The sequence below is a fragment of the Cryptomeria japonica genome, chromosome 7 (genome assembly GCF_030272615.1).
Source record: "Cryptomeria japonica chromosome 7, Sugi_1.0, whole genome shotgun sequence".
Lineage (NCBI taxonomy): Eukaryota > Viridiplantae > Streptophyta > Pinopsida > Cupressales > Cupressaceae > Cryptomeria > Cryptomeria japonica.
Genome location: NC_081411.1, coordinates 69,729,798 through 69,746,558, shown reverse-complemented (window position 1 = coordinate 69,746,558; position 16,761 = coordinate 69,729,798).

The following is a 16,761-nucleotide window of genomic DNA, read 5'->3' as shown; positions in this document are numbered from 1 at the left end:
TGTTAGTAGACCTTCCAACTCAATCAATAAAAATAAAGCCTTAAGAACATATGAACTTTTATGCATGTATGAACGTAGAACTAAAGGAGAAGGATTAAGATTATATTGATCATATGTAGATTGGTCTAGTGGTTAAGAAAAAGAAAAAAAAAAAAAAAGTGAAGTATACACACTAAAAATTTTAATGGATGAAGGACTAATGAAGTAATAGTTTGTATTGAAGCTTGGTGAAGTTGAAATGAATGAGCTAACAATATAATATATCTATCATGTGCATGTCTTGAAATTTTCCTAAATGTGATTATTTATGCTCAATTTAGTCCCATGTGATTAATGTGGGAGCATGTTATCATGTCCACGCAATTTGTAATTCTTATTATGTAAGTGTAATTGCAATATTTTTATATAACCACAATGTAGTGTCTCCTTTATAAAACTATTTCATCAAAGTTAATAGTAGCTCATTTCTTATTTACAATAGACTAAAGTATGAAAAAGAGAATATTTTTTGTGACATTTAATTATCAAGATGCTAAACTAAAATAAATGTAATTCTATAATTTGTCTTTCAACTTCTTAATTCAATAAAGAAGAAGAAATGAAGTATCAACATGTTTCAATTTTAACTAAACTTACTTGTTCATTGATAGTTGAAATGCACAAGTTTTGTAATTTGACTAATTTGCTAAAAGTAAACAAGTACCAAAAGATTTATAAATTAGCCAATACTTCAAAAGTGTGAATGTGTGACAAGGTTTATGATTTTTTTAATTTAATAAAGTAAAAAAAAAAAAAAGTCAAATTCACCTATTTCCCAAAAGTACAAAATTACAACAACTCTATGCTTATAAGACTCCACTTGTAGAGCATCCCAATCGAAAAAATGAGCCTCATCATGTACATATCACTTCAGAATAGAAATATGCAATACATTATTTTTTATTAATTATATTCATTTAATCTATTATTTTTATGCATCCATTAGCCACTTCAATCCTTCCATGTCCTTGGTTACTTATGTGGATGAAATATCAGTCCTATCGTCATAAATTTTACCTTCAAATTTACAAAGTTCAAACTCCATTTTCCCTAACTCTTATCCTATCCTTTTCTACCAATGGATAACAAAATTATGATTACATAGAACTTATCTTAAATTAAGATAAACTAGCTCAACAAAACATTAATTTTCAAGAAAAATAAAAAATAAATGTATAAATAATACTTATAATCATTTTAAAAGTATCGATATAGATTTAATAACTTATTTATTAATTATGCATCAGTATTAGCATTAATGTGTAAATAATACTTATAATCATTTTGAAAAAATTGATATAGATTTAATAACTTATTTATTAATTATGCATCAATATTAGCATTAATGTGTAAATAATATTTATAATCATTTTGAAAAAATTGATATAGATTTAATAACTTATTTATTAATCATGCATCAATATTATCATTATTTTCTTTTTATGTATGTAATGATACTCTTTTAATTAGCAATATGCTAGAGTTTTATGATACAAAACTTTTGAAATCTATAACTATTAAATTAGAATTAAATATAAAATAATGTAATAATTTAGTTACAAATATTAACCAAAATACACAAATCAAAGCATTATAAATATCTTCTCAAAGCTAAATTAAGAATTAAAATATTGAACTTCTCTCATCTACATAAATCTACAACCCTACAAATTCAAACATTAATAAATTTGGTAATATTTGAAAAGAGAAAATGAAGAAATCCTTTAATGATAGATGAATTAAATTTTAAAAACTTTAAAAACTCAAAATAGTGCAAATGGTGAAGAAAACCAAAAAGTATAGTGAAAGGGAAAGAAATAAGAATAAAATAAAATAGTGCAAATGGGAAATTGTGTGTTGAATCCATTTGCTGCTTTACGCCATGGGAGATGCTGAAGGATACTTACATGTTCTTTTTCCAATACTTCCTATACCAATATTTGTAACGCTACAAATCCCCTACGTTTCATCATTACTATTTACAGACTCACTGAAAATTTATGCGCAGACTAAGTGAAAATTTATTTTTGATGTTCAATTATATATTCGATGGTGAAGTCATATTAAATATAAATAATGATAGGAATATTTAATAACAGCAACTCACATTTTTCACTTGCGTCCTTATTTACCAGATTAGGCATCCAGAACATCATCGTTATCCATGAGTTAGTCCAAAATAAATCCCTTTTTCCATTCCCTAACTCCCAAGGAACATGTTTGGAGGTAATGTCTCTTCATTCCAAAATATAATTCAAAATTACAGATCCTTATGGAGGATTCCTAATTGTTATCTAGAATCCGCATTGGGTCATCACAGTCCAAGTATTATCCTCAAATATCTGACCCATTTTTTATTTCCATTGGAAAATATGTTTCATACTAGTTTGGCACCCATTGCTTCATTCATCCCAAAAAGTTACAGCCCCTAACAATTTTTGGGGTAGAAACATTGTCATAAGCAACTAATGGAAATTTATTTTGGTCACATGTGCCATTCCAATAAAAAAACCTCATAATTATATTAATTTTTTCATCTATTGTAGATGGGAGTTTGAGGTAAGAGATCAAATAAACTAGAAGAGTAGAAAGAATTGCTTTAATCATCAATAATTTACCAATACAAGAAAACTATTGTCCTTTCCAAGTTCCCATTTGATCTGATCAATTGTTGGTAAGATTTTCTCGATAAAATTTCTTGTTGATATGAGTAATAATGGAGTTCCAAGGAATCTCCCTAGGAAATTTATTACTTTTAACTTGAAAATTCTAGCTAACACTCATTGAAGGCTAGGATAAGTATTTAGATAAAAGACTTCAACTTTCTTCCAATTAATATGTCAACTCAAGGCTTTACAATATTTATCTAGAAAAACACTTAATGGTGGTTGCTTCTATTCTTCTTTCTTGTGCCAGTAAAATTGTACCATTAGTGAATAATTGAAGGGTCACAATTTGTAATCTTGCCACAACATTCATCCCAATCCATTTCCTAGATGGTCTTAGAAGGTTAATGTATCTAACCAAAGAATATATCATAATGATGAAGAGGAAGGGAGAGAGGGGATGCCCCTATATAATTCTCATAGAGGATTCAAGGAAACCATGAGCTTCCCTATTTAATAGGATTGAAAAATTAGGATTGGAAATGAAACTATTCGTGCAACCAATCCACTAATCACGAAAACAAAATTTCTTTGGAACTTCAATATGGAATCACCTATCAACTAGATCATATGCCATAAAAGTATCAAGTTTCAAAACCATACCAGCCTCTCTTATTTTTTAGACTAAATGCATGGTTTCATGGGCTAGTATAATGCCTTCAACAATTGATCTTCCTTGGGAAAAACCACTTTGTTCCTTCGATATGATATCTTTAAAAAATTTCTTCAATCTATTAGAAATAAACTTAGTGATAATTTAATACATTGTATTACAAAAAGCTATTGGTATTATTGGTATGACACTACTGAATGATTACACTTCCTTTCTCATTGGAATTAAAGCTAAAAATGTTTGATTTAAATCCCTCGCCATTATCTTCTTCTTTCTTCATTCTTTAATAGACTTCTAGATATTATTTCTCAAATTTTTCCAAAAATGTTGGAAGAAGGTAGCTGAGAAGCCATCTAGAATAGAGGCCTTTTCTAGGTTCATTTGAAAAATCGCCCTTTTAATTTCTTCATTTAAAATTTCCTTTACATCTCCCCGTTTTGATATTTTTTGATGATAATAGGAATGGCCCCAAAAATTTCATCTCTATCCCTCCTATTTTGAAGCCCTTCTCTATTTCGATATGCCTCAAAATACAAAACTACTTCTTTATTCATTTCCTCTATGGATTGGGTTATCAATCTATCACATATTTTTATGTCAGATTAATTTCCTTTATTTGTTGACTATTGCTAAGTCGTGGAAAAAAATTATATTTATGTCTCTTCTTTTAACCAAATATCACAAGATTTTTGTAGATCTAGAAACATTCCTCTCTTGCCAATAATTCATTCAACTCTACTTTTTGGGCCTTCTCTATCTCATATTTGTCTACACATATCCCTTTTTCAATGATAACTTCATTATGAGTTTCCAACTCTTTTTCCACCCTCTGTTTTTTTTAAATATATCATTAAAGTGACTTTTGTCCCATTATTTCAATTTGGTCTTGACATAATTTAATTTGTTGCTTACGTGGAACATAATGGAATGATTTCCATATTTAATCTCCTTCCACTAAGAGGCAATTAGGTCTTTCAACTTGGGGTCCCTTCGCCATATGTTTTCTAATTTGAATGGACTTCCTACCGATGGAGACTCTTGTGAAGTTATTAGTTGAACAAGGTATCCTACAAAAGGTAGACTTGTTACTTTTCTTCACGCCAACATGTTTTCCAGGCAACTTGCACTCAAAAACTTGTTTAAATTTATTTTTTTATTTGTATAGCCTTTTCTCCTATTGGTCAATGTGAAGGTACAATTCCTACCCTGCAAATTCTTAAGGTGATTGTTATCAATGAACGATTGAAAATCAACTTGTACACTTATGATTTTTCTCAAGCCTCCCATTTTCTACTAACTATTTAGGGTGGCATTAAAGTCTCCTTCTATGATACCCTTTCTACTCTGAATTATTCAATCTTATCATAAAACTACATCCATAACACTTTTTTGTAATTGTTTCTAAATAGGATTGTAAACATTGATGAGAAAAAACTAGACATTATTTTAAAGAATTTTAAATTTCATTATTATCCACCATCTATTATCTTGACTCACCATAATTTAAATTTTAAGTTGGTTCCATATGATTCCAAAACCTCCAAAAGCTCTGTCGAGCCACTAAAGTTCCCTTTCCATTTCAACCAATAATTAAGGCTATTAATACTTTCTTCCAATTTTTACTTTATCTCTTGAAGAAGGAAGATATTCACTCTAGATTGATCAATTGGGCGCTTGATGAGGTGCCACTTTTTAGGGGCATTAATGCCCCTAACATTCAATATTATTATTTCCATTGTGTTAAGGAAAGGAAATCCTTCCTCAATCTAAGTTACCTCTATCCAAAGACACTAAACACCAATTGTAGTTATGGTTTGTTAGATTTTTCTCCTCTTTTTCTTCCTTGATTTTAGGTTCTTTAATTTTAGACTAGCTCTATTCTAGCATTCTTTCCTCTAAGCCCATAATTTCATCATATTTATCTTCTCTTAGGTGTTCTATTCTAGATTCTGGCATCATTTCTTCTTCAATTCATTCATTCCCTAGCATTTTTGATAGCCTTCTGACATCTTAGGATGGATTCATCTCAAGACTTATATCTGCTTCGAAATTTATGGCAACTTTTTCCTCATTAGCCTCCATATTAATGTTTGATATAAGAAAGTTATTCACCTTACCTCCTTATTATCTCTTAAATTCATTTGAATATAGTTCTTTCTCTGATCTTGAAGCTTCTTGAACTATCCTCATTGCAGCATTGTCTTGAGATTTCACAAGGACCTCCCCTTGAAATAATAATTTATAAATTTTTATTGAAAGTGTATATATTTATAACAATATCATTTAATACTTATCTCTTCTCTACTAACTTTTTATATAATAAAATATTGGTAAATTTCTCTAAACAAATTATATGATTAACTTTCCTTAAAGAAGATAAACAAGTAGAAATTCACATTCAATAAAAACTTTGTTTAAAATAGCTCAACAAAATATTAATTTCCACTACAATTTTCAAAACAATAAAAATTAATATTATAAATAATAAGTGTTGATATAGATTTTAAAACTTATTTATTAACTAGCTTATATATATTTGATAATACAGCTAGAATTAATAAAGGTAGTTGGGCTAAGGATGCATAAATTCTTCTAGAATGGGGCAAGTGATCAAGATAAAATACCCCCTCTCTCATGGGAGAAGATTTTTATGGCGAAGGACAAAGGGGGAGTGGGTCTAAATGACTAGAATGTCATCAATGAGGCGTTAGGTGCAAAATTGGTGTGGAACATTTACTCTCAACTCACTTAGCTATGGATTAGGATATTAAAAGCTATGTATTTAGACTTCATGGAAGATAGAAGGATTTTTTCTATTTGCAATCCCCCTTTTGGCTCAGCAATATTTAACTTCATTATTTCATGTTGAAAGGTTATAGCTAAAAATATCACTTAGCAAGTTTGTAATGGTTTGAAAGTAGAGTTTTGGGATGATTCTTGGAATGGCATTTTGTTTTCAAAAGAGATTAGTGATTTAGAAGATTTAAGGTTTTGGTTCCTTTAGCATTGGGGAGAAAAAGTTAGTGACTACTTTGTTTTTCAAGAGGATGCTAGTGGATTTGAATGGGTCTGGAAATCTCTTTAGAATGCTAAAATCATAGATCGGAAGAGGGACTTAACATAAGAGATCTTTAATTCAAGGAATATTTCGAGGGTGAATAAGGATGATAAAGTGGTGTGGTGTGGAGGAGCTATGGATGGTAAATAGTCAATTAAAATGGGGTATTGATTTTTGGAGGCTGGAGCGAGGGGTGAGGATTGGCTATTTAGTTTGTGTTCGGGGAAATAATTTTTACCTAAGGTAGGAACCTTTGCATGGCTACCGATAAGGGGCCACATTTTTATAGGGGAGAGACGAAAAGGATTGGGTTTTTGTGGACCAACCAAGTGTGTGTTGAGTCAGAGGAGATGATTGATCACTTACTACTACATTATAGGATATCATCCTCATGTTGGGAGATGTTAACAAGGTCTTTGGAGTGGCATTGTTCGATTTTGGAGACAATGAAGAAACTTCTTGAAAGCTATCTAGTGGAATGGAGAAAATTGGCTTTCTCATGCATTTGGAAGATCTACCCTTCTATCATTATATGGGAAATTTGGAAAGAAATAAATAGGTGAATTTTCTTAGATAAGGAGGAATCAATAGACAGATTAAAGTGGAGAATCAATCATGCCATTAAGGAAGTATTTGGGGTGGTATCCTCTCAATTTTTCAATTTGGGGGTTCCCTTCTCTTTGGAGGATAGATTAATATAGGCCAAATGGTTGTGTATTCATTTTACACTCATTAAGGGGCATGACTAGGTTAATTTATTTTTAAAAGAACAAAGTAGCAATGTTTGTGAAAAACCTTTAGAGGGATGGTCAAAAATTAATTTTGATAGAGCTTCTAAGGAGAACCTTGGACCATTAAACACTAGCTTTATTGTTCATGAAAGAAAAGGGGATGCATTGGCATTGGGAGTTAAGAAATTAGATAATGGAACAAATAATGTAGCAGAAAATTCAGCACCATTAACAACTATTAGAATTGTCAAGTTGGGGGATATGAAAATTCACTTAGAAGGTTAGTCACTAATAATTATTTAGGCAATGATGAAGGGGAGAATCGATGTATGGCATCTTAAAAATTTCATTGATAAAATAGTGGAATAATTAGCTCCATTTGAATGTTTTTAAATTAGTCATCTTATGTGATTGGAGAATATGAAGGCTGACACCCTATCAAAATGGGCATTATCTTTTGCTGAGGTTGGAAAATTAAGGTTGGAAGAATTTAGGGAACTTTCCTTAGAGGAGCTTTATTAGTAAATCGGTAGCAAGTCGATACTTTCATTAAACATTCCTATTTCTTAAGCATAGTAAATGAATTGTTTGATGATATGATGTGAATTTGGGAAGTAGAGCACTAAGGACACCCTGCATTAATGATCATTTTTGTAGTAGATATCTATCTTAAATCATGTTTGACATCACTTCTTGAGACTTTGCTATCTTTTTTCCTTGTTGGAGTAGCTTTTGAGTTTGTGGCACAGGGTGGTGGTACTATGGCTACAACGAAGTCATGGAGGCCAATTTCACCATGAGGACAAGCAAACAATTATGCCCCTTCTTTGGAAAGGTATCTTAAAGGAAGTTGAGGGGAATGCTCCTCTTTAATGATGAAAGGCTGGTGAAGTGTGTGCAGTTAATTTTGGGAAAGGTTTTTTTGGCTTTGTGAGGCATAGATACAAAACCAACATGGATGTTTACTCCTTAATCATGGCTTGGGGATTGGATTTGGGTGAACTGGAGAGTACAGTGAAGTGGATTATGGAGGTGATTGTTCATAGAGACTACTTGGATGTTCTAGAATCCTTTCTTGAATGAGCAATTCCAAGAGAAGGTTTTTCTATCTAGGAAGGTGTGGAAGATGGAGAGTGGGAATATGGTGGGGAATTAATCTTGTTTGTTCAATGGTTGAAAGGGAAAGTTAAAGTGGATTGTAGAGCCGAAGTTAGACCTGGCTAGGAGGCTCTGAAAGTTTTGATGCAAATAATGGAATTGGATGTGGCGATTGAACAAGTGAAGGTAGAACTAGAAGGTGTGGCTCGTAGAGTGCTTCAATCGAGGAAGAGTAAGGAAACATAGGTGCAAATGGATGGTATTGAACTTCTCTAATGTAAACAAATACAATCATACAGATTGAATAACATAATGAAAATCTTAAATGTAAAACTGTAATTGTGTAGACATCACACATCCCAATTCAATGTTCTTGATAAAAACTTATAATTGTACGAAGAGTGTCGACCGATATTACCATCCCCAGCTTTTGCGGACGGAAGAGTTGTTTTCCTCAATTTTTTCGTGAAACTTTTAAAATTAAATATTTTTTTATCGAACCAGTCTAGGAAAGTAGCACACCGTACCGAAAACAATGAACGATTGCGAATCTCCACGAGAAAACAATGAACAATTCAATATTTACTTAATAAACACACTTATAAAAATAGACAATCACAATGACCAGCTATCTTCCCATGTTTGTCGGGCAGTTCTAGTTTAGCTGTTTAATGATGAAACAAGACCATCACAAGACCTATAATATATAAACAAAGGAAAGCAGTGCAAATGCTGTTATAGGCCAACAGATATGATGGAGGACTATTTAGACATTCTTTTTCCAATACTTCATATACCAATATGTGTAACACTACAAATTCCCTCAATTTCATTATGACTATTTACAGACTCAGTGAAAACTTATTTTTGGATGTTCAATTATATAAACGATGGCGAAGTTAGAATAGTATAGAATTAATGACAGGAATATTTGGAATGTTTGATAACAGCAACTCACATTTTATCCGAGATTCCCAAGTACAACACATTCCACGAATATTTTCATATCATCAATTTTGTGTGATGCTTAAAAAACAAGCCTCTAATTAATTTAAGCTTAATGTTTCATGGATTAATAGAGGTAAAAAATGCAGGAAGCATGAAGTTCACGTCATTCCGTAGCCAAGATGAAAAGGGTTTGAAACGGAATAAACTCATTTGAGATTTAAAATACATTTTCCAAGGTGAAAATGCAAAATCGATACTATTATGTTAATTAGCCAAAAGTATTTCTAATTATAGTATCTCTGCCATTGGATCTCTTATTTTGTTGAAGGACGGATTTTTTCACACTGAACGAATGATTAAAATTCCTGGAGGAAGATAATAATCATGAAATAAATATAGTCACGGCTTCCTGCTTTAAATCTAAATCATACAAATTACACTTTCCAGATTATTTTGATAATATATTCCTAGATTTGTTTTTATTTGAGTTAATGAGTATTTTCAAAGGTGATTACGTTAATATATGTGTTCAATCAGTCAATTAGTTTGCACTCATCAAAAGCTATTATTTTGGTTGGCTTAAAAAAATTTCTATTATAGGCTTAAATTTTTAAGAATGATATTTTTTTTAGGTATTTTTGGATTTCTTTATATTTTTTTAAAAAGTCTATTTTAAATAGTTTTTCTATTTTTTTATTTTTAAGTATTTATAATATTGTAAATAAATTTCTTTTTGTAAATCAATATATAAATCTTAATAATTTTTATCTCAAAATATAGCTAATAAAGTCAATTATAGGGATTTGATTCAATTTAAATCAAATTAAATGAAAAATTAAATACAAATATTTTTATTTAAAAAATAAACCTAATTATTAAATGTATTATTTCTAATTGTATATTATATATCTATTTGAAATCATTCTAATTTTTATGCTTTTTTCAAAATCATAAATTTTTTAATCATTTTTTTTGTTGGTAATTATATGTATTTTATTGAAATTGTAAAAAAGAGTACGTAGTATCATGCATCTCACATCACAAAGTAATAGTGTTTAAAAAATATAACAATTGATCAAGTAAATACATAAACAAGCTTTAAACAAAAAAATATATTTTTCTTTTCATTTCTTCCTCATTGCTCTCAAAGATCCATTAACCTACTAATCTTTAATCTCAAATCTTTTTCTTAGTTTTTCTTTCGGCCTTATTTTCCCCTCTCCTTTGATACTCATCCTTGTTCATCTCCTATGCCTAGTGAATAAATGACATCAACTATAGAAGATTCCCCTCATCTATACCAATGGACAACTCTACAGGCATAAACACTACCCCCAAAATTTCCCTTTTCAATACTGAATGCAAGCCACACATCCAATAATTTTCGCACAACCCTCCAACACCCATTCAACATCTTCTTTTCATCGAACCTCCAACCCCCACACTACCATCATTGACACAATGTCTATATTTGTCCTATACCCATGTTTAGGCATCAAAAAAATTTCTCCTAGAAGGATTTTCATGATGTAAATGAAAATAACTTCAACTACTTTGAAAATATTTTTTCCTCTTTTTTTAATGACTTTCCCCATAAATGCTAATTGTTGCCTTCCACAATCATGGAAAACATATCCTCCATATTAAAATACAATTTCCACTTGTTCTCAATTGTAATCATTTAGTAATACATATGTCACATCATCCCACCACAACACCCTTTCATTAATATATTTTGAAAATGGTGGTATACTATTCCAACTCAAAAATTGAGCTCAAGATAATGAAAATCTTCCACTGTACTTTTTGGGCCATCATCAAGAGTCACTACCCATTTGGACTACCTGTCTACCACATTGTCCCCTAATCTCATCACATGATTGACTTTAAATCACTCAAAAGATTATAATAAATGTGTGGCAACAACTATATATTTATTCAAATTCTAGGCATGTATTTCACATATATTTAATTAATTAATAATAATCAAAGAATCTCCTTCAAGACTTGTTTTTGAAAAGCCCATTTTTCTATCCATTTTCAATACTTCAATAGCTTCCTAAGCCTTGTCTTCACTAATCATTTCCTCTATAGGTTTTGAAGCTCGATTACAATTTTTCCCTCTCAATCTTGTGCCACAAACCTAGCTCTCGACAGTCCTAGGTTACCATTTGAGGCCCCATCAAAGTTAATTTGATAACATTCTTCCCTTATCTTAAATCACTCAACCACCTTCACCTTGACAAATTTTGGATTAGCTCGAGCTAGCTCATTAATTAACAGGCAATTTTTTTAATTATTTTAATATATAAAAAAAAACTTAATTACTTTTAATCATAATGTCAAAAAAAAAATTAAATCATTTAAAAAATTTCTATTTTCATTTATATAATTGTCAATAGTTATTTTCTTAAGACAAATTATAATTAATATTACATAAATATAATTCAAATAATATAATATTACAATATACATTAATAATTAAATTTGTCTCCTCAAAGATGCCTCCGCCCTGGTTGAAGTTAATGGATCACTTTCCCAGTCTATTCCTCTTTCTAGATCCATTAGACAGGGCTACCCCCTCGCCCCTGCTTTGTTTGTCATTGCCTCAGATGCCCTCTTTGACCTCCTAAGAGATGATACCCTATCCCCTAAATTTCATGGCATTAAGATGCCAGATTACTCTGAATTGCTCAACATACAATTTGTTGATGGCACTGTGCTCTTCCTGGAGCTCTCTAGGCATAACATTGACTCCCTCAATCAAAAGCTTGCAACCTTTGGCAGAGCCTCTGGTGCTCCTATCTCCAATTAAAAGTCTATCCTTCTTGGGTGGAACAAGGAACCCCTAGACTGGCTTCAGAAGGTTGGATACTCATGGGGAGGACCCAATAAAATAGTCAAGTACCTCGGTATCCCTTTTTCTGTCTCTCCCTCTCTCAAGGATATGTGGATTTGGGTCAAAGAAAAGATTGAAAAAAAACTTAATAAATGGGACAATAGGATTTTATCCCTGGCTGGTAGGATCCAAGTCTGCCAAAAAATCCTCTCCTCCTATAGTTTGTACTACTCCTCTGTCTGGATGTTCAGTAACTACCAAGTTTATGAGATCCAAAAATCTATCAGGCGCTTCCTTTGGTCTGATGGTAAGGGTAAAAGAAAGGCCCACGTGGTCAAATGGCTCCGGTGCCATGTGGATAAGAAACTTGGTGGGCTAGGACTTAAGGATCTCAGAACACAAGGAGTTTCCTTGGCTACCAAGTGGACATTTCATGCCCTAGAAGGACAAGAACCTTGGAAGATCCTTGTCAGAAATAACATACAAAATGGCATCCCCAAGTCTACCAAATCTTGGAAAGCCCTCCCCTTTAGCGATCTGATAGCAGGTGGATTCTCTGTGTCTGTTCAAGGCACTTGGGTGTTTAAATCCATCTGGAAAGCCTAGGAGCATCTGCGTAAACTTATTACCAACTCTAATATTGACTATAATAATACTCTGCATGGGGAAAGGTCAATATGGTGGAATCTCTACCATAAATCTAAAACCCTCACTTTAAACCAAGGTTGCGTTGCTAGGAATTGATATAATCTTGGAACATGATAATCTCATTAGGTGGAAGGACTTTAGCAATAAGTGTGGCCTCCCTGCCTCGCACAAGAGAACCTACAATATGATTAAAAATGCTTGTGCTAATCTAGATCTTCCTAGGAACACTAATGTAGACACTCACAGATACCTCTCGTTCTGATGGAAGGATGGCTCCCTCCTCTCCAAGGTCAAAGCCAAGTCTATCTACAAACTACTTACTCATGATACCATGGTGATCAATCATATTAACTCCCTCTGGTATGTTGACCTTAATACATCTGCCTAGCAGAAAACATTTGAGAAACTATTGAACTCCCCCATCCCCCCTAAAATCAAATGCTTCAGGTGGCAACTAATGTTGGATAGACTGCCTATTAGGAATAACATTACTGCCTTCGACCTATCCTCTGTATGTAGGAAACCTGAGACTATGCGGCACATCTTTTTTGACTGTATTTTTGCCAGAGAGGTCTGGCTGATGTTTGGAATTTCCATTACTGAACAGTTTGTACTCTTGATATTATTGCTGGATTCATTCATGGCCTCAAGAAGGATGCTAACCTATTTTGGCAAATTCTCTCTTCTTTCATACTTTTGTTTATTTGGAAGCTTAGAAATGAGGAAAAATTCCAAGGTACTGATAGGACTCTTACTGGGTTTTTTAAGAAACTCACACATTATAAAATTGCTGTGTAGGTATGTTTTCTGATGAATGTTGAGACGGAGAAGCTGATGTGTTTCCTTAGGGATGGCCAGGAAACCATGTTCATATATGAGATGAAGGATGGCTTTGAATGGGCTAGAATTACGGAGAACTAGACAGCATTCGATGAGGCTCTAAAGAAATTGATTAAGGAACTCAGGGATAACAGAGGTCCCTACTTTGATAAGCTCAAAATGTTTACCCAAGTCCTAGAGCGGAAGAAGGTGGTGTGGATGGAAGGTCCACAAGGATGGACAACATGGATGGAAAACCAGGATGAGATTCTGCAATAGGTGTCCAATAGCCTCTAGTTGATGTATATGGTTCACTGTATATACTCTCTCTCATAACTCTTTTTTTTGTAGGAGGTTATCTTTGTTCAGTCAGATAATCCAACTAGTTAATGATTGAGGCTTTGCCTCCCATCCTCATTTTGTATAAACTCTCCTTATTTAATATAAAAATAATAATAATAATTAAATTTGAGATTAAGTTGGCAAATACATATGTCACATTTTAACGCACTAACATACGAAAATAGTGATTTAAAGGATATTTGGTGAGGGAGAAAGGAACGGGTTTGTGGTTAAGGAGCCGATCACAATTGAGGAGAGGCCACATCTGGGGAAAGAGGTTCGTTTGATCTATCCCTTAGTTTTGAATAGACAATTGCTGCTCCTTGCCCTTCCTCATCTCAAAAGATAGTTTCACCTCCTCCCCTGCCTTCTAGATTTAGTTGGGATTTTTTCAACCCATTCGATTCCTTAAAACAATAGGAAATGTTTGCCAACGATACATGACATCAAACTCACTTCCATATCTTCCATTATTATTTTTGTTAACCATAAGCTTCGACTTAAGCTTCATATTAACAATTTACTTCTTTCTATGCATGTAAATATAGGTGACTGCTTTTGATAGTTGTGAATCTTTAGATAGTATCTTTCAAGCTAGTCATCTAGGTATGTATTGTTCCTTCTATGAAATTTTCTTTTTAAATTGTTTGGGAAAGTAAATTCATATTTTTGTGAATCATGTATGGTATGAGAAGTTTGCTGGGAAGAAGCATTTTATGAGATCATCTATCTAAATAGCTTTCTTGTATCAGCGCATCACTAAATTTATTATGTTCTCCCCTGCGCAATGGAAGAATCTTCTCTGGTATGTGTTTAAAATTTGTTGAGATATTTATAACAATCTAATGGGAAGCAAGGTAAAATTTGGGAATTTATTAGATAGAATGTATAGGCTATTTGATTGCAATATAAAACTTATTTTGGTCTCTACAATTTTATTAATGGATTATCTATTTTAATCAAGATTAGTTACTAGAATAAAGGATTTCTAGATTGAATCCAAGAGAGAGATTTTCTATTTATGTGTAATCTTAAATTTACGAGAGGTTTAACCATTTCATTCATGGAAAAATGTGTTAATATGTAGATGGTTATGGTCAACTAGTGGTGGTTTTTCTACGTTGTGTCAATTATGTGGAAAAAATGCTTGGAACCTCTTAATACGTCTCAAATATCATATGTTGTGGTATTTATGTGAATTGTCTAATGGAAAATAATATTTATATTGATGAATTTACAAGTAGGTTATTAGATGATATATAAATAGAGAGAACAAGTTTTGGACTTTTTGTTCAATATATGAGGCTGCATAAATTAGGACAATAAAGGTTTGCATTTCTCTGATGTTTCTCTATTGGTTATATTTTTAATGAAATATTATGGTTTGTTATATGTCAAAAGCAAACTAAAAATGCTTAAGAAATATTATCATAAGTTGCTTAATTTCCTACATGGAGTTGGTTATTTTCTTCTCCAACATGTAATTAATTAATAAAATATTATTGTGGATGAATTCTATTATAAAAAGATTAAAAATGAAGGAAAGAATCTAATTTTCAATTTAGAAATATTAAAAAGGATTGGAATACTGAAAATAGAAGCAATATTTAAAAAAAAGGAATGAAAGAATCTTAATTTTCAATTTGGAAAGATCAAAAAGAATTTTATGTTTCTAAATTTTAATCATAAAATATAATGTTTCTAAATTCAACAATTCCAAATTATGTTCATACACAAATATTTAAAAATCTATATAATATTTAAGATATAAAAATATATAGTATCAAAAGCTTCTAATTTATCATATAGATGCAATTTTTCTATTTTAGTGGAGTTATAAAAATATTTAAAAATAACATATGATTATTAATTTAGAGTGTTCAAAAAGAATTTTTATGTTAATTATAAAAAAATTAAAATGTTAAAAGAAAATAATTTTAATTAAAGAAAAACTCTAAGGTATTTTAAAAAGTTTTAATTTTATTAGAGAAAAGTTAAAAGGTATTTATTTTATAGAAGTATTGAAAAATGTACATAGTAATGAAGATTTTAATGAATATTTTACAAGAAATAGATAATAAGTATTATGAATGCATAATCTTGTACAATATTAACCCTGATTGTAGGATAATCTCAATGCTAAACTTAATCTTACCATAATTCAACCCTAAACTTAACTCTAACTTTATAATTAAAAATGAAACATAATTGGACCCTAATTGAACCCTAAACTTAACTCTAACCCTAGAATTAAACATGACCCTAGTTGAACCCTGATCCTAATTGAACTCTACTCCAAACTCTTCCGCTAATTGAACCCTAATCCTAAAGTAATTGAATCATATTCATAATTTGAACCCTAATTAAAATCTTATAATAATCATAGCTATGATTTACCACTTATTATAATCAAACCCTAACCTTGATAATATTCCAAATCTAGACTCAATTGAACCCTAACTCTAACCTAACCCTAAACTTATCTATAACCTTAGAGTAAATCCCCAATTACAAGTTAAACTATAATTCAATAATAATTAAACTATAGCCCTATATTTAACCCTAAATGTAACTAAACTCTACCCTTAAACTTAACCCTAACCCTAATTAAACTTTGATCTACCCAAAACCTTGATCCTAATTAAGCTCTTAACATAATCAAACCCTAAGAGTAAGTAAATTATATCTTTAATTAGCTATAACCTTGACCCTTAACCCTAAATCTAACTCTTACTTAACTATAACACTAAACCACAACCTTAATAATAATTGTTAGTACTAACCCTAACTAGAACTCAAAATGTATCTCTAACCTTAGCCTTAAACCTAACCTAAACATAACCATTATTTAAACCCTAACCCTAACCATTATTTAGACTCTTATGTCATAAAACTAAGGCCTAACCCTAACCTAACCATAATTCTATCCCTAAACTTGTTCACAACCCAAACCCTAAATT